A 26,016-nucleotide genomic window follows, 5' to 3' on the forward strand; every position below is an offset into this window, starting at 1 on the left:
TATTGTTTTTACTGAAGTTTTACAGTAAAAGTGTAAGTTTAAAAAGTATTTGGTGTTAATTTCAAAGCCAAACAGAACGAAAACGTACTACACAATGAATACCTCTAACGCAACATGTAACATAATTTTCTTTCCATTTATTACATTTTACTCTGGTTATTTTACTTTGGTTAATTACTCACTATAATGTAAAATAGTTCTATTATGCATATTTAACAATTCCCATGAAAATAACAATCTGTTTAAATTGTACATCTGCTTCCCCATACGTGAGCGGCAGAGCCGTGAAATGGCTAGCACGTAACACCCGCCCGGGGGTTGGCGAGCAGGGGCAGAGCCCCCTAGTATGTTCATAGATTTATTATGTCTTTTCTGATTATATTCCTGGCAATCTATATATGGAGTGTGAAGTTTTCATAGGCAATGATTTGAAAATATTTGATCAGAAATAAGGTGTCTGCATTAATAAACTGCCATTTGCCTCCATGAAAGAAATAGTTCATATAATCTCCCAAGAACTGTTACACGCCAGAAAAAAAGATGTGCTTTTTTCCCCAAGAATACAGCTGTTGAAAATCTTCTATAACTCATACAAATGGACAGTAAACCAGCTTTATGTTTTCTTAGATCAATGGAATGAATTCAAGAATTTTTATGAAGTGTAATATCTTCCTAGGCATGTTTGGTCTTAAATCAATGCTAACGTTATGTGGAATCTCTTGGTGGTATTTTCAGAAGAGTATGTTTCTGTTATTATATCTCTGAAAAACTCTTTCAATTGTTAAATATATTAATGAAGCAGATCCTAAGCATGCTGTTTCAGGGGACGTGCAGAGTGTCAGCCTGTTTCCCCCTTCTTATCAGCAAGTGGAACTGGTGTCAGTTCTTTTGAAGGTTTTTTTGGCCATGGATTGCCTCATTCAGATGAGCTTTGATCTCTGACTAACTTTTAGTTCTTAGTGTATTAAAGGATAAGTTTCAAAAGTACAAAGGGAAGATAATTCATCCTGTCTTCTGAAGTGCACGTCTGTCCATTTCTAGTATTCCTTATTTTGCTGTTTTTATAATTTTATTCTATGTTGTTACTGTAAATAATTTTAATAATAATAATTGTGAAATTGACTATTTGTCTGCTTTTATTATAGTTAATACTGAAAAGAAATAGTCCAGTTTACTGTGAACTCATGCGGGAATTCAGCCTTTGAGGTTTGCAGTCTGAATTTTCGGTGAGTACTCTTTGATATTTTGAGTTAAATGTAAGACACATTAAAACAAGCTATCTAGCCTCTGAGGTTTTATTCCTAAACACATGTGTAATGAATAGTACTTAGCATTTGAATATGAACTATTATTCATGTAACTTCTTAGCCACTGAGGTTTTGTTTTAAAGCATATACTAGTTAAACAGTGCTTAACCTCTGAGGTTACATATGAAAAGTGATAATTAGCCGTAGTCGTATTTAGAGGTATATAAACTAAAGCATTGTAGGCTAGCTCAGATATTACAATACATTAAAACTAATGCATTTAATAAAGACAAAATTGGTCTTTGCGACTAAAAGCAAAAATTTGTCATTTTGTTTCAAATTAAAATACTATACCACTACTCCATCATTTGTTAGAAACTGTGTGTCTGCAGTGAGACTGTGTGAGTTAACACTGAGTAAATTTAACATCTGTCTAAATTCATGACCAGATAAAAAATGCCTACACTTTGGCAATGTTTCCCAGAATACACGTTCAAATATGACTTTATCAGAGCCATGGCAGTGCCTGGCTATCTGAGTTTGATGGTGTTTCACAGTGAAAAAGAATATTCATTTTTACTCCTCTCAGTTATTGAAACTGTGCTCTTTTTTTAACTCTGACTTTTGGTCCTCATTTGAATTTTAATGCTTGGTTGAGCTGATTTCTGTTTTTGACCTTTTCCTTGCTCTCTAACTATAATTTCCGCTGCCATTTTTAATGTTTCTTTTACTATCTATTGCAAATCAGTACCCCAAATTCCAGGCAAAAATCCAGACACCTGTAGAGTTTAATTCCACCTTAAAATAAAGGCTGAAGGTGGTTCTGGCACCCACAAAGTATAAGACATGTATTTAAACTTAAATACATGGTACAAAATATTATGTAATAGCAAAATACCCGCGCTTCACAGCGGAGAAGTAGTGTGTTAAAGAAGTAATGAAAAAGAAAAGGAAACATTTTGAAAATAACGTAACATGATTGTCAATGTAATTGTTTTGTCACTGTTGTGAGTGATGAGTGTTGCTGTCATATATATATATATATATATATATATATATATATATACACACACATATATAAACATATATATATATACATATCCATACGTATATACATATACACACATACATATACATACACACACATATATACACACAAATACATATATATATATATGTATATACATACACATATATAAACATATATATACATATACATACATATCTACTGTCACAAGAACGAGACATGGACAGATAAAGGTTTGGGGCAGCCACCCGTATAATGTGGTATCCTGACTGCAAAAGTCGTTTTAACAAATAATCAGCACTGAAGTGCATTCAACTGAGTCCAAAACAAGACTGAGGAAACAAAGGAAAAGGGGCAGGTTTTAAAGGGGGAGACAGGAAGTGAGGTCATATGGATCCGGCACGTGGTCTTCCACCATTGGTTCATAGCGTGACATCAGAGGGACTGGAGCTGGTGTGGCCGACTTCCATTGGCTCAGTCCCGGAAGTGATGTCAGGAGAAAAAAGGTGAAATCCCCCGGGAATGGTCTACAGGCAAGGGAGAAAAAGAGTCAGTGCACTCTGCCACACCCCAGCATGCCTCCGAACTGCCTTCACTCAAGCCCTTTAGCTGCCTCCCATGCGCACGTGTGTGACACTACATATATACAGGTACAGACACACACACACACACACACACACACATATATATATATACATACCACATATATATATATACATACACTCTTTGGGGTGCAAGCAACTGTTGCTGGGGGTGCCAGAATCCATCAAGGAAGAAAAATGAAAAACATTATTTGTACAAAATCTTAATTTATTTATCCATTCCTCTAAATAATTAAATGGGCAGGCTATTTCGTATCAGTGCAATACGCTGTTTGTTAAAACGGATGACTCCCGCTCTTACGTGCAAGTCTACGTGGATATTATGAACTATCGTATCTGTTCAAGTTCTATTTAAATTTTAAATTGAAGGAATTTTTATTTAGTCGACAGAAATATCTTTGGTAGGAATGTAAGTTAAATGTAGGCATCATTGTATAAATTTTTCTTCACCATACAAATGTAAAGAGTAAATTCGCCTTACATTCCAACCAAAGATATTTGTGTCGACTAAATAGGACTTGAAAAGATATATTTTTTCGAATGTGATCACGCAATTCAGATTGAGTTGACACGCACCAATGCATCGAGTCCGCGTGCTATTGTGGTTTCGCCTGCGTGCCTCAATAAGTCACCCTCCCCTCGCTCTTACTTTTTTACCGTTCATCTAATGAATACACTGAGTATGGCTTTACAAAAACAATCATTGATGGTGAATAAAGTATTCATTATTCATAAAGCTTCAATTGGTGATCTGTCTTTCTGCGTTAACCGCATATTTTTTCATACGTCTCAAACCAAGGGGATGCGAGGGTAAAATAAATCGCGAAGCGCGCGTACATACTCAGTGCACCCCCTCTCCAGAATCGAACCTCGACGCTAGAGGCGAAGACTCTACCATTGCGCCATGGCATGTGGTTTGTCTATTTGAGAGTATGTAGATCGGGGTATATATATATATATATATATATATATATATATATATATATATATATATATACCAGCCGCAGTGAGAAGTAGTGTGTTAAAGAAGTTATGAAAAAGAAAAGGGAACATTTTAAAAATAACGTAACATGATTGTCAATACACAGTATTTGTTTTGTGAGTGTTACTGACTGTTGCTGTCATCAAGGATTTGATTATCATTATTTCTTTCAATCAGGTTCGTATTTGTAGGATGTGTTGTATTCAAGTTCCATTCCGTGTTTGTCAATCGTTGTAAAGATAACAGGTTTCATTCATCGATTCGTTTCTTACTGCATCAATAAACAGCTCGTCTTCCTCTTTATCTGAGACGTGACACACTGCATGCACGGGTTTTTTTACACTGTCTTCCTTTAGCGGGACATTGACTTTTTCCACCCCATGGCTGTATTTAATGTTAGCTAAGACCCGGCACTTAAAAGTTTCTCTCGCAGTTTCTGTGAGTTTGTGCCAAACACCACCATGACCATCTCATCTTCCTCTGCATAAGCACAGTCCTTCACCCGTGAATATTTAGTGGCAGTGTTTCTATTGGATTGCCGCTGATGGACGGCCTTATATGGGCAGGCACTAAATTACGTGGCAGGCGTAACTCGAGCAGAAGTCTATTACAGTATATGGACGAAAAAATAGGTTCCAGTTATGACCATTACGCGTAGAATTTCAAAATGAAACCTGCTTAACTTTTGTAAGTAAGCTGTAAGGAATGAGCCTGCCAAATTTCAGCCTTCTACCTACACGGGAAGTTGGAGAATTAGTGATGAATGAGTGAGTGAGTGAGTGAGTCAGTGAGGGCTTTGCCTTTTATTAGTATAGATATACAAACATAACAATATTAACAGAAATAATATATAAGCAAAAAATATAAAAAATAATAATTCAAGAACCTGCAGTGGACTGGTGCCCTGCCCGGGGTTTGTTTCCCGCCTTGCGCCCTGTGCTGGCTGGGATTGGCTCCAGCAGACCCCCGTGACCTTGTAGTTAGGATGTAGCGGGTTGGATAATGGATGGATGGATAATTCAAGAACAACAAAATGAACAGAACATAACAATATAAATATAATTACTGTAACAACCCAGGTGATAAAGGAATTTGGGATTTGCGTTACGTTGGCTGTATTTGGCCCTTAAAAGGACTGTTGGTTCCTTTGTGGTCAATCCCCCTGTTTCCTTCAATGCTCTGCTCTAATCTTCCCCAAGTATCCCCTGCTGCCTTATCTTCTGCCTGCACATACACACCACCGGCTCCGTCTCAAACTGCTCACCTGGGGTCAGTGGTGCAGTGGCACCACCTGCAAATATGCACCTGCATACTGGGTGAAGTCGGAGCTCAGATTGCCTTGTCCTCCTTCGTGTTAACACATGGCGATCACACGCACATTCTCTCGAACTGTGATCACCTCTCAAACATGTGGTTTCTCATGGCTCCTGACATGTCTTCCACCTCACTATAGCACACTAGCTATTTTAGCTTTCTACACCTGCACATCTTAATTTGTCATCCAGCATGCTGGCTTCCCAACTCCTTCCATCTTCCCAGGATCTGCTCACAAAAGCTCTCATCATTCACATCCTTCCACCTGCTCCTTATTTAAATCAGTCATGCAGTTTGGTGCCCAATCCCTAGAGAGTGAATTCCAAAAAGCTGTGGAAAAGACTGGGTTCTTCTAGAAGCTCACCATCACGCACAGGTTGTTGGTTCCACCCCATTAAAAAGCACTTCATCAGCCAGTCCTCTACAATGACTACTGCTGGTGAGTACCTCACCCACACTCTAAATGGTTTGTTTTTCCGACTGCTGCAAATCACATTGAACCTCCTAATAAATATAATAAGTATTAATGCATGTAACACATATAATTCCAATTAGTGCATATATGCACATAAAACAATGCCTTTTAATATTTATAAAACATGCAATATTTTTGGAACATTCATAAACATACATTTCACATAAAAAAGCATACAGTACAGACTTCGTTGTTACACTCCAGCAAAACCTAGGAGCAGAGCACTGGCACACATGCAACGTTTTGGACACTGGAGTTTGTCCAGCCAGGGAATCCAAATATGCCAACTGCTCTTGTCAGTGGGCACCTACAGTATTGCAACAGATCACGTTTTTCTTTGCGATGTTACAACACTAAGCTGAATTTCAGTAATCATTTACAAAATAATTTGTCTTTATAATGGCATGGGCTAAAACATTTACTACATCAGCACGCAAAAGGAATGGAGGGGCGATCTGACTACTCTTGAAGCTAGCTTAAAGAATAAAAACACATAATCGTTTTCTCCTTTCGAAATGTACCGTTCAAAAATTGCCTTGAGGCAGACAAACCACTTTATACATGCAGTGGGGGGATTCAAAAGTATGCACAAAGAAAATGAGAGCCCCTCTTGTGTGCTTTACTGTCATTTAAGGGTAATGAATCTCTGGAAACTGTCAGCCACTAATTCAGCTCTGGCCAGCACCTGTTTCAGTCTGGTGAATGCACTGATACGCAGGCCAAATCAGTTTAAGTGAAAGCGAAGATGAAATTATTAATATTGTGAGAATGTGAGGAACTCTGCAAGATGGGTAATCCACTAGTAACAATTTTGCTCAGAACTCAAGCTGCAGTATTCTTTACTCTGTAGCAAAATGTATCGTGAACCGATGGTTGAAGGTGGCTGAAAGGCAGTTTACAGAACAGTAAAATATGTTGACAAACTCTGGCAAAGTAATGATTTATTGGTCTACTGTGGTCTTCACATGTAGGTTGTTAATACTGGCTGAATCACCAATGGTATGTGATACAAGCTGCTTTGCGTCATGGCACAGAGACAGACAGGTGCCAAATGGTTTTGGATCCAACCAAACATAGTGCAGCTGTTCCTTCGGGGCATTAACTCATGGCGAATGAAACAGAGCAGGCAGTAGTTGTTATATTAAAGTGTCCAACATATGCTGTATTCAGTGTTGGGTGGTAGCACGTTAAAAGTAACATGTACTATGTAGTCAGATTACTTCTTAAAGTAACAATTAACTTAACACAATTATTTTATTGAAGTAAAAATATTTGCATTATTATTTGCATATATAAAGATGTACTTTACTGTATTACTAGGGACGTTTGTTACCATCACTACAAAAAAAAAAAAATGACTGCATTATTTCACGGAAGTATTGTCTTTTTTTGGAAAGACGTTGTCTGCTGCAGTCTGTGTAACATTGTCTACATGCACTCAAGCCATCTGGTGTCACATAGTGAGGACGGGGTTAAGCATGTAACGTGCAATTAAATGACAAGAGTCAAACAGAAGTTAATTTAATTTACATTTTTTAAAATTAAATCCAGTTTAGGGTCACAGGGAGCCAGTGATTATCACATCACAGCATTGGGTGTCAGGAAAGAAACAGACATGGTGAACGGTGCACACAGTCCACTGACATAGCTAAACAGACAAGATCGTGCTGCAGGCAATCCAGTAACAGAAATATATCAATAAAATGTCAGTGGAGTTTATATCCAGGTATCTGGTAAAAAGTTATTAACGGTTACTTCTGGGAAGGGCAGCGTTCATAGTAAACAGGAAAACACATTCCCATAATTCTCTGCTTTGAATTAAATACCTGGCACTCCCCCTCATTGATTGGTGAAGACTCCTGTCTTCAGTTTAAAAGCACAGAATTATGGCAATATTTTAGTCAACAATTTATGGTTTTTGCACATTTTCAGCATACAATTGGATAACGGACATTATGAAACACAAGTAATGTCAGAATTTTGTCGTTTTTCCATGGACGTTTTTCAAATTGTGAAGCATTGATCCCATTCCAGGTCTATTATTTCTTAAACTGCTTTCTCTCATTCTGTATAAAAACCTGAGATTAAAAATTTTTCTCTGTCATCACTACAAATTACATGGGGTAAATAACATATAAGAAAATTATCATATTGGGGGGAGTATTCCTTTAAATAAGCACTTTATCTTCAAACTTCTGTATTACATGCTTGAAAAGTTTCGCATGTTTGTCACAAACCAGCAGCATAACAAATTACATCCCAAATTTTTATTTAGTAGTGGAAAGAGATAAAAAAGCCACCCAGCCTCAGATTTATGGTTTAATGGCACCTCACAGGCCAACACATAACTTCAAATGACAATGGTGACAATTACTGAATTTTAAAGCTGCAGTAAAGGAAGAGATTTAAAGATTTTTTTTCTAGTCTCTTTCATATTGCAAAACAATAAAGACATCATAAGTATATGCCATAATTGGTCACATAACTTTCTACATCTCAGTGTTTCAACTTCAGTAAAAGTGGATTGCATTTCTTCTGATTCCTCTGCTATCGCTTCACCTTCACTGCAGGAACAGCCTCCAAAATAAACCATAGACAGTACAGCAGGCGCCTTCCTTTATTTCTGAACCTTAAAAGGAACCCTAAACCAAATTGTATACTTTGTATAAAAATACTGACTTCTGTCGTTCTTTTGTTGGTTGTTACGCACTTATGTAAGAATACAAAGAACATTCAGAAGCTGTTTTTGATTTGAGATGCCAGTTCAATCTGGCTTCACCCACTAAGTGTCTGGTTTAGCTTCGAATCCCACCAATTTCCTCACACAATTTATGGTATTCTTGTGTTACTGAAGCCACATTAAAGCGTATTTGGGCCATTCTGGAACACAGTGGGGTGGCATGCAGTAAAACGACAACAGAACAATTCTGAGAGGATCCTGCCCAGACTGGATAATTAAATGCACTGCATTCCAAATGGAAGACAAGTAATGTGAAAGTAGCTAAACTGTTGCAAGATGGTGTCAGGAATGTGGCATAAATACTTCGGCAGATTTGCTGAGTTTGGGATATAAAGGGAGCTCTCATTTTGAAAGTGTTCAGCTTCCTAGCAGTATGTGGAAGCAATCATAGAAAAGTGACGGGTTACGTGTAGATCGTGCCAAGAAAGCAGGGAGGACCGGTAAATCAAGGAAACGTTTACAACATTACACAGCTTACTTGGACCTCACTTGGACATCTCTGTGGACCTTTGAGACGGCATCTTTCCAGGCAATTTCAAGCCAAGAGAGAAAACAAGTTGGACCATCTCATTTGACATGCAGTTAAAAATAAACGTTAAATTATGAACGGAACACATTCATTCAAATTCTACTTTGTGTACTCACTGCAGGCATTTTCTCAGATATGCAAACCATGGAAGATGCATTTAGCAATCAGTTGTCATTACTTTTGTAGACTTTCATACCTCCACTACCTCACAAACCATAAATTGTGTTTGACCTGGTGTAACGTAACCTGAAAGGGAAAGCTGACAATTGTCTGCCTTGTTCATTGTGGTATCATTTGTAGTGGCTGTTAATTCCTTAAAGAATACCAGAATAAAAGTACTGAGATCATATTACATACTTGACAACTACACAGAGAAAACGTCTAAGCAAGTTAGACTGACATTGTTATATTTATTCATCTAAATCCAGACTGTTTCACTTTCTCAAAGAGAATTGTGAACGTCTTGTAGGTATGAACAAAGAGCTCTTAATTTAGTCAATATATCTATTTTGAAAACCACTTAACTGAGTTTGCGGCGGTGGCCACGCAGCACAGCACCTGGAGCAGGGCAGCATGCTTATTATATCCATCTGTCCATTATGTAATATGCATAATTCAAAGGGTGCAAGGGGATGGTAAAAAGCAGAGGAATTAAATAAATATTGTTATATCCATCCATCCAGTTCACGTTCAGTGGGAGCAAAGCAAGTCTGAGGGAGAACAAACTAGAGACTTGTGCTGTTTAGTTAAGTGCTGTATTTGGAATACTGCCATCTAACAGTCTTACAGGGTACTGCAGTTCAATTAAATATGTTAATGATCGCCTTGCTTGTCACTATCAGGTGATGCAATCAGTAGGAACTGGGAGGGAGAAGCCCAGTTGTGTTTATTCACTCAATCCTCATCCATCTGTCTTCTGTTCAAGCCACTCGAGGCATCGACGGTGTCTTTTATATTCTTAATGTTTGTAATTATTGTAGGATGTAATATTTCTTGTATTAGAGTAGTTTAAGTTTTATACTATGAGTTGTAATTTCAGCACGATTGTGGCATGTGCTGCATGTTCTCTAACAATAAGAGGCACTGCCAACAGCACTAATATTCATCTCCCTTATATATTGTCTTTGTTTTCTGTAAATTAATACTTTCATATTGATTACTGTTTCAGTTTTACCCTTTCCCAGTTGCTACATTAAACAAGTTAAGCAAACTTCTGTGGGGTTGTAAAAGGGGGATGAGTTTTAGATGCCTGTCAAATTATACACATGGTATAAGAAGGACAGAACATGACTAATATTGGCATATCTATCTGTCCACTATCTATTTCACCAGCTTATTGCAGTTCATGTGGATCAGAGTCTATCTGAGTAGCATTGAAGACAAGGTAGGCACCTACCAAGGCTGGAATGAATATTACTATATTCATCTTTTGATTATGTAATCTGAATTATCCAGTTCAGGATCCTCCAGGTAGGGAATTTCCCAGTTAAATCTAACATGGATTAAAGCAAACATTGTTATACTTTCATTAAAACACTTAATGTTCCCTTGAAAAAAAGGAGATGTTACATTGAACAAAGAAGGACTTCACATCCAGATTACTAGATTGCAATCTAAGATGTGGAATACCTGCCACCTAAATGTCTCATGTTATGTTTAAAAAAATGCATTCTAAAGAAAATAGCTGAACTAAAGAAAAACAGGAATGCTTTATGTATATTGGTCTGATTTCCTTTTTTTTCGATGTCATGCCAGTTGTCATAACAGTCAGGGCTTCAGTGCTTAAAAATGTTAAGGACAGCTGTAGGATGCTGGAATTGTTTTCTTAGTCTGGTCACTGTCTTTATGGTGCTTGCATGATCTTCTCATACTGTATCTGTGTGGGTTTTCTCTGGACAGTTCAATTTCCTACAATACCTAAAGGGCTCCCCTGTTAAGAAAATTGCAGACTTCATATTACAGAAATCGTGTGTTCATGTACAGCCAACATCACTTTACGTGACTTCCTCTCGTTTGCTATGACATGCCTAGTGCAGTTGCTGATCTTGTCGCCAAATAATGTCAACTTACATAACTTAAATTCAATGGGCATGTCTCTTTTAGTAAATGCCTGCTGACTTTCCAGCACAGTCGTGCTCATGTCTTTTTCAGCCAATAACATGCTGCGTGACAGAGCAGGTGCTGCATGCAAGGTTAACAGGTACCAGTGTTCAGCAGGAATCTCGAACCTTTTTATGTTCTTTCCATTCTTGTCATGGTACAAAATGCTGCTGCAAGAATTATTACAAGAACAAGAAAATACAAACACATAACTCCAGTTCTTAAATCCTTACACTGGCTCCCAGTTAAGTTTAGGGCAGATTTCAAAATCCTCCTTTTAACATATAAAGCATTAAATGGCCAAGGTCCAGCTTACTTGTCTGAATTTATCATGACTTACAAACCAGAGCGCACATTAAGATCTCAAGATGCCGGTCTGCTTATGATTCCTTTAATTAATAAAATAACAGTGGGAGATCATACTTTTAGTTACAGGGCCCCTAAACTGTGGAATGGTCTGCCTGCTACTATAAGAGATGTCCCTTCGGTCTCAGCTTTTAAATCCCGGCTGAAGACTCACTACTTCAGTTTAGCACACCCTGACTAGAGCTGCTGATTAACTGCACAGACTGCAACTCTGTTGTTAGTCATTAGCACTAAAACACAAGTGACATGACAGTTATTATTGGATACTAACCCTCAACTATTCCGTTTCTCTTCTCGGTACTCAAATGTGACATTTGGGTCCCATGGCCCACCTGCCAAGCTGTTTTGCCTGCCTGTGGTAAAGTCATCCCTGATGGAGGATCGCAGGAATCGTGGGAAAGAGGGGTCCTTTCATCGGATTCAGCTGTTCAGCCGTGGAATGGCCAAATGGGGAGGCAGCTTGATGGCTGAGGTCTCCAGGACTCTAAGCAAATCCAAATCATATTATGTGATATCATCTACTGTTAAATTTTGCTGCGTACTTCTAAAATTTTTATTTTTATACTGTATTGAGGATTTGTTCTGTGTATTGTATTGACCCCCTTCTTTTTGACACCCACTGCACGCCCAACCTACAGGGAAAGGGGTCTCTCTTTGAACTGCCTTTCTTGAGGTTTCTTCCATTTTTTCCCTACTGGAGTTTTTTTGGGAGTTTTTCCTTGTCTTCTTAGATAGTCATGGCTGGGGGGCTGTCAAGAGGCAGGGCCTGTTAAATCCCATTGCGGCACTCCTTGTGTGATTTTGGGCTATACAAAAATAAATTGTATTGTATTGTATTGTACTGTACATTAAACATTAGACATCAAGCAGATGAGCAGTTTGTGAGGTCCAAAGCACTTGGGCCAACTTGTACACTTGCTACACAAGCATTGGTGTACTTTATGTAAATCTGGAGGATTCCACCAGGTGGCAGAGTGCTATGCTTTTGCGAAGGTGCAAAATAAGACAACAATAGCAACACAGAAGATGGTATGTAAGACATTTAAATGTATTGCATCATTACAATGGGGAATATCGTGGTAACAGTATCATCTCCGGACAGACAGAGGAGCTTCAGCGACAGACTGCTGTCACCGTCCTGCTCCACTAACAGACTGAGGAGATCGTTCCCCCACCACACTATGCGACTCTTCAATTCCACCCGGGGGGGTAAACGTTAACATTATACAAAATTATTGTCTGTTATACCTGCATTTTTATCACTCTTTCATTTAATATTGTTTTCTATCAGTATGCTGCTGCTGGAGTATGTAAATTTCCCCTTGGGATTAATAAAGTATCTATCTATCTATCTATCTAATATGTAAAGCTTGTTGCCTATGCGAGAAATTGATGAAGAAAAGCACAATGAATACTTTGGCAGATCAGCATTTAAGTCTGATGATTTGCTTAACCGCATTGAACTATTCACCAGACATCGAAGTACGCACATTAATCCTGGAACTGCAATGTGGCTTGCTGGCACACTGCGTTATCTTGCAACATCAGAATCTCCACTTCTTTTCTCAGACATTTTCCTCTTTACACAGATGTATCTGTCTCAGATTTGCTTCCATTTTTGTCTTGCGCATTTCTACATCCAGTTTCAAAGAGCTGGTAATTTGACAGCCATGTTTGTCACTATGGAGATGTTGATAGTAAGCAACTATGCTGACGTCATGTACCAAAACTTGAACACACACACCACCCAGATATTTGCTGATACTGCAATTCGCATACGCATCATATTAATTTCTGATAATGCGCTCTGAGGACACGTCAAGCTAGCCCTGGGAATGTGTGGAAACCATGATGCATGCGCATACGCGTTCTGAGCATTAAGTATGTACCGGCCCTTACTCCTCATTGAGGCGTAATATGAACGTCTGTATATTTCCAGATGAGCATTCATTGGCTGTCAGCTCTCATGAACACAGAGTGCCAGCCCCTGCAATTAAAGACAGAATTAAACCCGTATGATTATTTTGGGGTGAGTTTCATACTAGTTAGAGTGAGTTGCAACGCATGTCATATTACATGACTTCCCTCAACAGGAGCATGCTGCCTGCTTGCTAACATTATGTGAATGCTACCACTGAAAATCACTAAAAAAGTCATTTAATGTAACATGGACTGTGTAGTTAAACAGACTTGTGTTTTCTAGGGTTGGGTAGTGTCTTATACCAGATGTTACTAGGATAGGCTCCTTCTGTCAGGAACCCCTAATTTGTTCTTGGTTTTAAACGTGTCAATAGTGCAAAATATCTTCACTCTTTAAACAAGGTTAGGTTTCCAATATGAAAGCTCTGCACTGTGTTCTTCAAACAGGTGTCGTCATGTAATATTTGAAGTGCCGGCCTTTTAGAGACTGCTGTCACCTAATAGTTTATCCCTGTCCAGCAACAGCTGTGTGAATTCCAGTGAGAGGAGAAATGCAGGAAGTTGTTTTCTGACATTACCATTAGAGAACATTTGAAAAGCACACATCACATGTGCAGCATTTCCTAAGTTCAGAGAGTTTCCGGCCATTTAGGTCATTTCAGATCTGAGCCTGAGTTTAAAAAATATGTGGAAATAAGACTTTGTTAGAGTTAAATTCAATCGTGTATTTGCTCATATGGCACTTTACTTTTAGATAGTGTATATATTTTTTACAATATGTTTTAGATCAGGGTGCAGTATTTTACATATAAGAACTCTTTAAAATGAAATTGCAACAAAAACCGAACTCCTGCAAATTGGCACTAGAGCACAACTTAAGAAAACAAGCTCCTTCTCAGTCACTCATGACGGTGATCTTATCAGACTGTCTTCAAATGCAAGGAATCTTGGTGTCATTTTTGATTCCTCCCTTTCTTTTTCCACCCACATAAATCACATTAAGAAACTTTCTTACATTCACCTCCATGACATACTGTATCCCATGTTCGCTGTTTCTTCTCCTTTTCTAATGCTGAGAAACTTGTCCATGCTTTTATCACATCCCACATTGATTACTGTATCTCAAATGCAACTTCAAATCTTATATCGCATCTACAGTTAATTCAAAACTCAGCTGCAAGAGTCCATAAATAAAACCGACAACAGTGAGCACATCATACCCATCCTGCTTCGCCTTCACTGGCTCCCTGTGTTTTACAGGATTAAGTATAAAATTCTATTATTAACCTAGAAAGCGTGAAATGGCCTTGCGCCGGTCAATTCAGTGACCTTCTCCATCGCTGTGCTCCTGTTTGCCCACTAAGATCCTCCGATTCTGCCAATCTTGTTGAGCCCCACACTAACCAGCACTCTATAGGTGATGGGGCCTTCAGCTGTATAGCGCCCAGACTTTGGAATGACCTCCCAAAATTAATGAGATCAGCAAACTTCATTCATTCTTTTAAAAAACAACTTAAAACTCAACTGCTCAGCAAGGTTTTTAACGTAACCTGACATTATGACCCTTCTTTCAGGTAACCTTTCTGTCCAGATGCTCAGGATAATTTGTATGTGTGTTATATCATAAATTGTGTGATTTGTTCAGGCATTTGTTTTAGTATTGAATTTAGTATTACCGTATATTCTGGTTTATTTTTTTTCTTTTATTCTGTTTAATGCTTTGCATATCTGGTATTCCGTGGTTGGCTGGCACCCTGCCTGGGGGTTTGTTTCCTGCCTTATGCCCTGTGTTGGCTGGGATTGGCTCCCGCAGACCCCGTGACCCTGTAGATAGAATATAGCAGGTTGGATAATAGATGGATGGATATCTGGTATTTATTTGTTTATTGTTATATGCAGAAAATATTTGTATCTTAGGAGTGCTATATAAATAAAATGTATTATTATTATTAATATTATTTTTAAAGAGGACTGAAATATCAATATGAAAATATGAACATGAAATTTGCACATCTCCTCAGCTAATAAGCCATAATGCCCATTTAAAATTTTGTAAAACAGGTAATGTTTTTCTTTTCTCTTTTATTCTCTCTCGCAGTTCTTAAAATGCATACTCTATCTTGTTGTGAATATTTTAGTTTATAATGTATGTCTGTATAATTTAAGATGGCATTTTTGCCTATGCAAAATAATGAAAGGGAATTTTACTCTAAAGGCAGACAGAAATGGATACATCCACAATGATACCCTGCAAAATTATACATTGAGTACATACTTTGCTTATTTAAAGCTACCAATGATATTTACAAACTCTTCTGCCTTGTTGGTAATGCAAAATGCCAGACTTGTGTGTTTTTTTTTTCTTAGCACACAGAATTGCTTATGTTATAATGGCAGAAGTCCAGCTGTTGTGGTCTCGTTAAATATCCTGGATGATATTTATGAAGCATATGTAGCAATTACTCCAGTATGAAAATGCAAAGCTCACATTTCACAGTTGCTGTGATTGTATTAAATGTTTCTTACGTATGTGTTTTGTTCAGGGATCTGGTGTTAATAGTGACATCAAATGCCTAATGCCTTCCAGATTGTGTGTGAATATGTGTGAGTGTAAGAACGCAGTAAATCCATGGATGGCCGCCTTGCATTCCAGGGTTAATGGATACCAAGCCAGAAGATGTAATCTTACGATTATGTAAGCAGCAGTATGTACACTGGTGACCTTTAAAAAGTCACTAACTGATTCCACATAAGGCAACCAAGATCAGACAGAGTGGAGCACCTCACGTCAAAACACATGCCAGAACTTTAAAAAGGAACAAGTAAAAGAAAAAAAAAAATAATAAAAAAATGAAGAAAGACAAGAGTAAGACTAGTGTTCAAAGGTAGGTATTTTATTGCACTTTCTGTGAAAATTAACTAAATGAATTAAAAATAATCACAAGTCAGGAACAGATCTGTTCTGAAAATAAACTGCATTTTGTACTGAATGCAAGTGAATAAGGGATCAGCGCTATGTAAAGTCAACATTATACACCCAGCTATGTAACATACTATGTGTTAATTATGAACTAGGTTTTAGAACACTATACTCACATTAATGCAGTTACTGTTTAAAAGTAAATTGTATTTAACTGCTCTGGCTGATGCTATTGCCTCAGCCAGTCCTGGAGACTTGATTTGAATCCTCACTTGGTTAATGTGTGTGTGGTATTTGTCCATATTGTATTTCCCAGTGTTTCTGTACATGTCCTATGGTAGCTCTAGACTGGTCAGTTATCCATGGTTGTTTCCTGCCTTGTATCCAGTGCTGCTGTGATATTTTCCAGAACATTACAACTGGAATAAGTGGATCAAAAAGTAGAATAATTGATTGAATTGAACCTTGAATTGTGCTATGACAACACAGCTCAACAAATGAATGATTAAATTAATCAATCCATCCATCCATTTTGCATTGCTAATCTGGCCTGGGTCGCAGGGGCAGCAGTCTAAACAAAGACATCCCTATTTCCCACCGTCTCATCCAAACATTCCAAATGAATACCCAGGCATTCCCAGGCCACTTCTCTAGCCTGCCCTAAGTCTGCCCCAAGGGATCCTCCCGGTTAGACATGTCTGAAATATCCACCCAGGGAGATGTACATGAGTAATCCTAATCCGATGCTAAAGCCACCTCAACTGGCTTCTTTTGATATGGAGGAGCAGCGGCTCTACTTTGGGCACCTCCTGAATATCAGCTCTGTCTGTAAGGCTGAGCCCAGACACCCTACGAAGAAATCTTATTTCCACCTCTTGCATCCACAGTAGCATTCTTATGGTCGCTACCAAAGCTCATGGCCACAGATGAGGGTGGGAACACAGATCAAACTCAGCTCAGGTCTCTCTTGAACACAACTGACTCTGTATCCCACTCCCTTCTTCCCTCACATTTGAACAATACCCTGAGATACTTAAACTCTTCTGCCTGGAATAGCACTTCCTCCCTAATCAGGAGAAGGCACACCACCCTCTTCCAGCTGATAACCATGACCTCAGACTTGATGGTGCTGATCCTCATCCCATCTACTTCACATTCGGCAGTAAACCAGCCAGTATTCCCCTGAGCCCACCTAAATTAAACACCTTGGTTAAATTTCCTGTATGTTCTTAGTCTGTAACACTTTCTTTAAGAAGAAGTGAACTAAAGAGAATTGTATTTTTGATATTCCTTGTATGGAGGGTGTGAGACATCTTTGCAAATATTCTCAGCCATTCATGGTAGTTCAAGATTGAGAGTTAAGTTATTCTGGTTACCTGGGCACTGATCTTTCTTTCAAAAAATGTTTTGTTGCTTATCTAAGCAGCTTCCTCAGGTTTCGGTAGAAATGGCTTATCCCCAAGTATTTAAGGTGTTAATGATCAATCAAGACTAAGATCAGATTCATAATTGATCAATCACATTATGAAAGAAACTCATCCATCTATCCATCCATCCTTCCTTTTCCACTTATCCGAGATCGGGTTACGGGGGCAGCAGCTTGAGCAGAGATGCCCAGACTTCCCTCTCCCCGGCCACTTCTTCTAGCTCTTCCGGGGGAATCCCGAGGTGTTCCCAGGCCAGCTGGGAGACATAGTCTCTCCAGCATGTCTTCCCTGGGGCCTCCTCCCAGTTGGACGTGCCCAGAACACCTCACCAGGGAGGCGTCCAGGAGGCATCCTGATCAGATGCCTAAGCCACCTCATCTGACTCCTCTTGATGCGGAGGAGCAGTGGCTCTACTCTGAGCCCCTCCTGGATGACTGAGCTTCTCACTGTCATTTCCCACGTGAGCATTGAAGTCTCCCAGCAGTACAAGGGAGTCCCCAAAAGGTAGGCCCTCTAGCAATCCCCCAAATAGGGTGGGTACTCCAAACTGCTGTTCGGCGCATACGCACAAACAACAGTTAGGACCTGTCCACCCATCTAAAGGCTACCCTCTCATCTACTGGGGTGAACCCCAATGAACAGGCTCCAAGTCGGGGGGCAATAAGTATGCCCACACCCGCTCGGTGCCTCTCACCAGGGGCAACTCCAGAGTGGTAGAGAGTCCAGCCCCTCTCAAGGAGATTGGTTCCAGAGTCCAAGCTGTGCATCGAGGTGAGCCTGACTATATCTAGCCGGAACCTCTCAACCTCGTGCACTAGCTCAGGCTCCTTCCTCTTCAGAGAGGTGACATTCCATGTCCCAAGAGCCAGCTTCTGTAGCCAAGTATTGGACCGCCAAGGTCCCTGGCTTCGGCCACCACCCAACTCACACTGCACCCAACCTCCTTGGCCCCTCCCATAGGTCTGAGCCCATGGGAATGGTGCCCCACATTGCCTCTTCGGGCTGTGCCTGGCCGAGCCCCATGGGTGCAGGCCCGGCCACCAGGTGCTCGCCATCGAGCCCCACCTCCAGGCCTGGCTCCAGAGATGGGCCCCGGTGGCGGAAAACGCCATCCAAATTTTTTATTCTTCATAGGAGGTTTTGTTGAACCACTCTTTGTCTCATCCCTCACTTAGGACCAGTTTGCCTTGGATGGCTCTACCAGGGGCATAAAGGCCCAGACAACTGAGCTCCTAGGGTCACTGGGACACGCAAGCCCCTCCACCATGATAAGGTGGCAGTTCGAGGAGGGGGGAAAATAACTCATTCATGGAGAAATATCTGGGGAAGCCCAGTTGCCTTTAAGCCTTACAACAAACTAAAGCAGAAACTTGTTCACCCCAAGAACCCAGTATCACGTTACAGAAAGGGCAATGTAGTATACACAGTACAGTGTCGGGAAAACTGCAGTTGAACTGTACATTGGAGCTGTGGGTTGGCTAAATATATGGCACAGCACAGGCAAGCGATCACCTCAGGACTGGACTAAGCAATTTTCACCCACATAAAGGCAACAGGATATTCCTTTAAAGATAAGGATGTTTACTTCCTAGACAGAGAAGATTGCTAGTTTAAAAGAGGTGTGAAACAGGCAATTTACGTGAAGAAAGAAAGGCTGTTACTAAACAAAAGAGGCGGATTAAGACACCATCTGTCCCCAGCTTCCAATAGCACCATGAATGAGTTTCATCCACTATGTGATTGATCAATGATGAGTCTGATTTTGGATTTAATTGATCACAAACAACTTAAATAATCGGAGATAATCAATTTCCATCAAAAATTGATGAAGCTAATTAGATAAGCAGCAAAATAAATTTTAAAAGAGAAACTGCTGTCCAGGTGTCCGGAAGAACTTCACTCTAAAGGGTGTGAGATGTTTATGGGTTAACAAAAAGTGTCTGCATTGTATAATATACTAATGTTCTTATTGTTGCTATGTTACTGTAGTTGTAGAATTCACCATGTAGACTGTTAAGCTCTGGTAACATTTAGCTCACATACCGCAAAGTCCTGACCATGAATCCTTACAAAAGTTACAGCTCTTTCTCATGAATTATGAACAGATTAAATCAGAGTATTCAGGCACAGCCAGAGGCATTAGGAGAGTGAAAAGAAAGAAAACTTGTTTCTTTAACTTATGACTCAAGGGTAAGGTGCAACCTAACTAATTCATTTACGCCACCACCATCTGAGGGTATGCAAAGCAGTGGTTTTGTGTGATATTTTATGAAGTTCCGCATTACATTTTCCAGCGAGCAGCACATGGACATGCCTGATAGATGAGTCAGCACACATTGCTGGTAAAGGTGCAGCTTTTGTGCCAGTTGGCAAATTGGAAGAATTCATGAGTGATGTGAGGTGATTGGCACAGTTCCCCAGGGCATCCTTCCCAAAAGCAATAACAAGAAGATAAAGGAGCATGTGAGATATGGTGAGCATACAAAGTAACAGAAAATCATTTGCCTGATATAGTCTTACATAAATTAAGCCACTTCTATCAGATTGCCATGAAATTTGTGACAAATCCAAAACCCTCAGTCTGAGAACCACAAAATGACTGATCGTCCTGTACATGTGCTGAATACTGTCCAAAAAGTGTACAGCTTTAATTAGAAGTATGCAGTCATGTGCTAACAAAAACTGCTATTCATCCTGACAGCTCACTGAAATAGTCTGGAGTAGTGTGCGCCGAAAATACAATTGTCCTCATCCATTTCTCTGTTTGCTTCTTCCTGTGGACCACTCTTGTTTCTTGGAAGTCTTCATTCCAGTCTCATAAGCTATATCAGTCCATTTCTAATAACTTCCTTTCCAAGAGATGTCAACAGCTTGAGATATGTGGAGTGCATATCCAAAGTAGTGTCGTCAAAGTTCTAAAATAATATTTGCAGACAAGAAAAAGTCAGGCAATGAGAGATACAGTATTTATCACTGTATACTGTATGCAGATGTACAGATGTTTAAATATGGTCTCCCACATGTCTCACAAAAATGTACATATCGTTATAAATACATTTGTGGAAGTTCCATAGGGCAGTGGTTCTCAGCCTGTGGGGCAGGCCCCCCTAGCGGGGTGCGAAGTAGCAAAAAGGGGGGCGCGATGTGAAAAAAAGAAAACAAGAATCAAAAATATGAAAAAAACATCTGTTGAAACCAAAACAAATGAACTTAAACTACATTCTGATACTTTTATGTGAATTTCCCCTTGGGATTAATAAAGTATCTATCTATCTATCTATCTATCTATCTATCTATCTATCTATCTATCTATCTATCTATCTATCTAGAACAATAAATATAGAGTTAGATAAATGTCGATAAAAGTTAAGTAGGTATAATAAAATATGCATCCACATTTCAAAAAAATGTTAGGGGGGGGGCGATTAAAACTGTTATGAAAACTCGAGTCGCAAATACTTAAAGGTTGAGAAACGCTGGTGTAGGGTTTTATTTTATTTCTTGCATACAGAAGCTATAATTTGTGGCACATGTCCTATGGCGATCCATAGAAACTGGCTTGAGTAATGATGGGTAACCAATGGATAGGGTAGCCTGTACATTTCTTTGCACTGTTTCATGTGTTTTTAGGTGCACTCATATAAAATATGGTCATCATGTCTGTCTATTGGTCTGTCTTCCCACATGACACAGTGGACTGATGTCATTGAAATTTGTCACACGTACTCTTCAAAGATATTTCTCAGCAAGTGGTGATTTCTACATTTAAAAAGTTCTGGCAAATTTTCAAAAGTGTACATCTGAAAACAAAGAACCTCTATTTCTGCTTAATTTGCTCTTTCAAAATATCCTTGAGAACGGTTATTTTAACTGTATGTTTTCTTTTACACATCCACACCTTAAGGCAAAATAAATCCCCAGTGAAATTAACCAAAATGCCAGTTGAGTCGTGCACTGGGCCAGTCACTTTTTGTTACCCCAGTCACTTGTGTTAGTGCAATCAGACTCCATTATAACGTTTAACGGTCCATCGGGTATTTCAGTCAAGAAAATTGTTGAAGAAATATGGACTACATTTAACTATTGAAAATCTACAACCAACAACTAACAACAGAGTATCAACCAATGCAGTTTTTACATCAGCTGAGCTGGAATCTGCTGTCTGTGAAAGCAATAGCAACCACTACAGTCCGATTTGGGCTCAGCACGACATTGTAAAATGTTATTTCCAAGAGCCAGTCTTGAAATGTTAATGTTTGTCTTACTATACCCATAATTGTTTGCTTAATTGAATCTATATATATAAAATAGAATGTTCCCCTTGGACCGGTCTCGGACAAATTTTGCTTAGTTGCTCTTTATGACCATACAGATAACACAGACTACTTTGAATCACAAAATTTTGACCATGGAGGTCTGATTGATGTTTTTTTTTTTTTTTCTCCATGTGCTTTAGTTTGCACACCAGTGCCTCCTGCTGGTTCATAGCAAGTGAAACATCAGATCAGACTGAAGTCAGACTAGCAGACAAAATGATCAGAGCTTAACATGACTTACCCGGGCAACATCGTATGCTGCTTATATCTACTGTAATATACAAAGAAGTATCTTGAGCTTTTGCAGGTCAGTGTGGGGTGACGCTTAATTCAGAGTGCAAGTGCAGCATAGCATAAAGGAAAGTCAAAGAATTGCTCTGTCGGCTTTACTTCATAATTTAAGCACTAAGAACTGTCCACCTTGAACTAAGAGGCACGGTTGCAACCCAGCAATGAGTTACTGCAATTCTTAAATTCAATTGGAGAAGAAAAAAGCAAATTCTCAACACTGATAGTGAGTCAGTCTGATAATAAATGAGACAGCTAGCAATAACAACAGGGTCACCATTTAAAAAATACATAAAACCTTTGCTTTCTTTCTTTAACCATTCTACAAATACACTCGGGCAATGCCAGGGTACTTTAACTAGTAGAATATAGATTTCACATAGTTACGTATGTAATGGTATAATATTTTACCCCGTCTGCTATCATGTAATCGGCTATTTCGTAATAGCAGAATGTTACTTAGCCAGTTAAGAACAGGGTCTCTCAGCAAGACGCATAAACTGTTAGATTTGCTTTCAAATAGAACAATGGCACACAGTTTTCTTAATGTATGACAGCATGCCTGTATGCCCTCATAGTATATAGAAACCTCCTATACAAGAACTCTTCATTTTTTGTATTATCAATTTTTTATTTATTTTTGTGTGAAAAGATTTTGCTTTGCATTTTACTAAAACTTTTAAGACAAAGTTAGTTGGGCTATAGAATTATTTATGTACGCATCACACTATTGCTTGAGCCATTCCATGAAGAAAACAGAAGCTACACAATTTTATAAACCTTGGACAAATGCACTGTTAAAAATCATTTACTGCAGGTTATGTGCTTTACTAATACCTGTACATGTAATTGTATTCCATAATCAGTATGACTCATTGTTACAAAAACAATTAATAAACAACAATTTAATAGCTCTGTTTTTGATAAAAAGTAAGCAAAAATTGAAAATGCTCTAATTTTAAAATATTCTACAAAATGGTAGGTGGTGGCAGGAGACAGAATAAAGGGATGAGGAGAAGAGAAGTGATTCAAATGTAAATGTGACAAAAGTTTGGATTGTTTGCAGTTTGTTCTTGAGTCTCACTTTGGATCTTTTGTATTTATGTGCATTTTTTGGTTTTGATAATGGACTCTGGTAATGATAATGACGTTTTGTCTGGATTTCTTAATAAATACTTTAGTCATGTATTGCTTTAAATATTAGAAGAAAGATTTTAAAATGTACTCTTAACTAGACGACAGTACTGTATTTAAGGATTTGGATTACTGTGCATTACTGTTAGCTTTGAATTAATTGCAGGGTGCTAAAGAACAAAATTTTGAAAACCCTGTCAACAAGAAATAAAGAACAAGAACTTGCAGTATATATATATATATATATATATATATATATATATATATATATATATATATATATATATATATATATATATATATATATATATATATATATATCAGCTGTGTCAGCTTGTGCCATAAAAAGCCCTGGGGTCCTAGAAACTATTGAAATCATCAGAAAACAAACTGAAATGTAGAGATGCCAGGTAATTGAAAGAAACTACTCCGGGCATCTCTCTCCTAGGAGGGTTCATTTTGCCAACGTGCTCGCATCGCTTGTGCATTAGTGGCAGAGAAAAAGTAAAAAGATACTGTTTTGCCGATGTTAGCGATTAAGCGACTTTTCCGTTTTGCTGACATGCTGGCCCCACTTGTGTTATAGGCAGCTAAGTGACAGTCTTTCTTCAGAGGTTTCCTTTTGCCAATGTGATTGCCTCACTTCTGTATTAGCAGCTAAGCGAGTGACTCTTTCTTCAGAGCTTTCGCTTTGCCAATGTGCTCACCTCACTAGTGGTGTCAGCAGGTAAGCAAGTTTTTTGTTTCCTCGAAGATGAAGCCCTTACCCCGACTCCACCTCTCACTTCCGGGCCATGCAGACACACACATTTCCACACGTAGACGTTTATATATAAGACTGGCGGCTTTGCCCCCTGCTCACTTTGCTTGCCAACCCCCATTTTTGTTTTTGCGGATACACACTTTTTAGATTTTTTTTCTTTGAATTGTTACTATTTCATTAGTTTCACTTTTATTTCAGAACTTCTGTAAAAACAATATTTTGAATCTTTCAAGTCCCAATGTGCTGAATCTTTTTAATGAGGTTAGTGAGACGTGTGTTTAATGACTTTGTACCATAATTCAGGATAGCTTTCTCTGTTTGGAATATTAGCACAGACAAAATGATCTACATCATCAGCACTTAATATTTTTTTTAGCAAAGTAACCAATAAATGCATGTGAGGTAAACTCCATTTTTAAAATTCTCTGACTTAAACCTCAAAGCCTTACAATATTTACATACTTCTGACATATCACATATGTCCATATATTCGATCTCTATTCGCCTTTTCATTTTTCTCCGAGTAATAATTTCTCTTTCTTTTATCTAATGCGATTTACTTTCTTTGTTTTGACACTGTCGTCTTTTTTTGCTTTCATATTCTGTATCGTGCTCTGCATGTGTTTCTACGAGTCTTTCGAATTCCAGTGTTCATTATCTCTAACCTGCTCTGCATGTGTTTGGCCCCTTGTTTTTTAACTACTTTATGACATTTTACTTTGTTTTCTACTCTGTCTTTTATTTCTGACCTCGCTTTATCCTGCTTTTGTTTCAATGATACCTGGTCTGTGGTGATTACTTTCCCTTTTTCAAGTAATAATTTCCATTTGTTTGCACTATTGTGATCTTTACTTTCTTTTTTTTTATACTTTCTAATTTTCCTACTTTTATATTATTTAACCTTCTCCACATGTGTATCATGCCAACATTTTCTTTTTGAGCCTTTTGAATTCCACTGCTTTCATAATCTCTAACCTGCTCTGCATGTGTATAGCGCAAACGTCCGGATTGGATGTGCTTTTTTTCAATTCCACTTGTTCCGGGCTGATAATTACTGTACTTTCCTTATTTTCTGAATTTTCACCTAGATTATTCTTTTTTTTTTATGTCTCTCCAACGCTTTTGAGTCTGTTTTCTCTGCGCTGCTTTCTTCTTCGCTTAGTCGTCTACGTTTCATTTATAATGTATTGTCCTTACAAGCTTTATCTGCGCTGAGAGTCCTAGATCTGTGTGTGCTTAAAGCCAAAACACGACTGAGTGTGTTCCTCCCTGTGCTGTTATTTGGTTGTAAGTAGGGCGTGTCTTGCAAGAATCTCATGTTCTATGTCATCGCGAGATGGTCCTGGGTCAATCTCTTGGCACAAAGTCTCATGTGTAAGGTACCCGCGAGATGCTCTGTGGCCAATCTCTTTAGTCTCGCGGGTCTTTTAAGTGTCTTCCGTGATCTTATAAAATCACGTATCGTTGCCCTACTGTTTCTCTTCAGGATTTTTTTTGTAATATACATATATACTGTGTATATATATATATATATATATATATATATATATATATATATATATATATATATATATATATATATATATATATATATATATATTCATAGCATTCATAGTCTGAGTCCCGATCTGATTGTATGGGTGGTTACCTACCAGGTAACTAACTGTATGTGGTTGGTCTGCCAGTCAGCAAACATCTGCCACGGGCTCTCTCAGTTGCAAGAAGCAGATCATAGAATGTTACATAGTTTACTGTCAAATAATGCAAAGAGTGCGCGACATGTGTTTTGCCCTTATTTGAGCTCATCAGGCGTACACACTCCACTGCACCCCTCGTGGGGATCGAATCCCCCATGGCCGATGTTTG

At 38.6% G+C, this 26,016-nt stretch overlaps 1 long non-coding RNA gene across 1 annotated transcript; it reads left to right on the forward strand.

Annotated features, from left to right (window-relative positions):
* Positions 1 to 971: 971 nt before the first annotated feature.
* LOC120541253 lies at positions 972 to 11,239 on the forward strand. Its single transcript, XR_005635972.1, has 3 exons — positions 972 to 1,025; positions 1,146 to 1,226; positions 10,249 to 11,239. It is a non-coding gene; the product is annotated as an uncharacterized LOC120541253 (long non-coding RNA).
* The last annotated feature ends 14,777 nt before the right edge of the window (positions 11,240 to 26,016 follow it).

This window comes from Polypterus senegalus, chromosome 12 (assembly GCF_016835505.1).
Source record: "Polypterus senegalus isolate Bchr_013 chromosome 12, ASM1683550v1, whole genome shotgun sequence".
NCBI lineage: Eukaryota > Metazoa > Chordata > Cladistia > Polypteriformes > Polypteridae > Polypterus > Polypterus senegalus.